Source organism: Gymnodraco acuticeps, unplaced genomic scaffold, assembly GCF_902827175.1.
Source record: "Gymnodraco acuticeps unplaced genomic scaffold, fGymAcu1.1, whole genome shotgun sequence".
In the NCBI taxonomy this organism is placed as follows: Eukaryota; Metazoa; Chordata; class Actinopteri; order Perciformes; family Bathydraconidae; genus Gymnodraco; species Gymnodraco acuticeps.
The window spans coordinates 27,501-30,000 of record NW_022990077.1 but is presented as its reverse complement, the minus strand read 5'-3'; the positions used below and the strand labels follow the sequence as shown (position 1 = coordinate 30,000).

At 40.8% G+C, this 2,500-nt stretch overlaps 1 protein-coding gene across 2 annotated transcripts in view; it reads left to right on the top strand.

Annotated features, from left to right (window-relative positions):
* The window catches only part of scarb1 (scavenger receptor class B, member 1), a gene marked incomplete at its 3' end in the record, with an annotated part of 35,962 nt that overhangs the window by 6,030 nt on the left and 27,432 nt on the right, over positions 1 to 2,500 (top strand).

The window sequence follows — 2,500 nt, the reverse complement described above, 5'->3', positions numbered from 1 at the left end:
GTAGAGACACTACACACTGATATACACCTGAACATCAGCAGGAGAGGACTCTTTAAAGTTGAGACACTACATACTGATATACACCTGAACATCAGCAGGAGAGGACTCTTTAAAGTAGAGACACTACATACTGATATACACCTGAACATCAGCAGGAGAGGACTCTTTAAAGTAGAGACACTACATACTGATATACACCTGAACATCAGCAGGAGAGGACTCTTTAAAGTAGAGACACTACATACTGATATACACCTGAACATCAGCAGGAGAGGACTCTTTAAAGTAGAGACACTACATACTGATATACACCTGAACATCAGCAGGAGAGGACTCTTTAAAGTAGAGACACTACATATACACCTGCACATCATCAGGAGAGGACTCTTTAAAGTAGACACACTACATACTGATATACACCTGAACATCAGCAGGAGAGGACTCTTTAAAGTAGAGACACTACACACTGATATACACCTGAACATCAGCAGGAGAGGACTCTTTAAAGTAGAGACACTACATACTGATATACACCTGAACATCAGCAGGAGAGGACTCTTTAAAGTAGAGACACTACACCCTGATATACACCTGAACATCAGCAGGAGAGGACTCTTTAAAGTTGAGACACTACATACTGATATACACCTGAACATCAGCAGGAGAGGACTCTTTAAAGTAGAGACACTACATACTGATATACACCTGAACATCAGCAGGAGAGTACTCTTTAAAGTAGAGACACTACATACTGATATACACCTGAACATCAGCAGGAGAGGACTCTTTAAAGTAGAGACACTACATACTGATATACACCTGAACATCAGCAGGAGAGGACTCTTTCAAGTAGAGACACTACATACTGATATACACCTGAACACCAGCAGGAGAGGACTCTTTAAAGTAGAGACATTACATACTGATATACACCTGAACATCAGCAGGAGAGGACTCTTTAAAGTAGAGACGCTACATACTGATATACACCTGAACATCAGCATGAGAGGACTCTTTAAAGTAGAGACACTACATACTGATATACACCTGAACATCAGCAGGAGAGGACTCTTTAAAGTAGAGACACTACATACTGATATACACCTGAACATCAGCAGGAGAGGACTCTTTAAAGTAGAGACACTACATATACACCTGCACATCATCAGGAGAGGACTCTTTAAAGTAGAGACACTACACCTGAACATCATCAGGAGAGGACTCTTTAAAGTAGAGACGCTACATTACTGATATACACCTGAACATCAGCAGGAGAGGACTCTTTAAAGTAGAGACACTACATACTGATATACACCTGAACATCAGCAGGAGAGGACTCTTTAAAGTAGAGACACTACATACTGATATACACCTGAACATCAGCAGGAGAGGACTCTTTAAAGTAGAGACACTACATATACACCTGCACATCATCAGGAGAGGACTCTTTAAAGTAGACACACTACACCTGAACATCAGCAGGAGAGGACTCTTTAAAGTAGAGACGCTACATACTGATATACACCTGAACATCAGCAGGAGAGGACTCTTTAAAGTAGAGACACTACATACTGATATACACCTGAACATCAGCAGGAGAGGACTCTTTAAAGTAGAGACACTACATACTGATATACACCTGAACATCAGCAGGAGAGGACTCTTTAAAGTAGAGACACTACATACTGATATACACCTGAACATCAGCAGGAGAGGACTCTTTAAAGTAGAGACACTACATACTGATATACACCTGAACATCAGCAGGAGAGGACTCTTTAAAGTAGAGACACTACATATACACCTGCACATCATCAGGAGAGGACTCTTTAAAGTAGACACACTACACCTGAACATCAGCAGGAGAGGACTCTTTAAAGTAGAGACGCTACATACTGATATACACCTGAACATCAGCAGGAGAGGACTCTTTAAAGTAGAGACACTACATACTGATATACACCTGAACATCAGCAGGAGAGGACTCTTTAAAGTAGAGACACTACATACTGATATACACCTGAACATCAGCAGGAGAGGACTCTTTAAAGTAGAGACACTACATATACACCTGCACATCATCAGGAGAGGACTCTTTAAAGTAGACACACTACACCTGAACATCAGCAGGAGAGGACTCTTTAAAGTAGAGACACTACACCTGAACATCAGCAGGAGAGGACTCTTTAAAGTAGAGACACTACATACTGATATACACCTGAACATCATCAGGAGAGGACTCTTTAAAGTAGACACACTACATACTGATATACACCTGAACATCATCAGGAGAGGACTCTTTAAAGTAGAGACACTACATACTGATATACACCTGAACATCATCAGGAGAGGACTCTTTAAAGTAGAGACACTACATACTGATATACACCTGCACATCAGCAGGAGAGGACTCTTTAAAGTAGAGACACTACATACTGATATACACCTGAACATCATCAGGAGAGGACTCTTTAAAGTAGAGACACTACATACTGATATA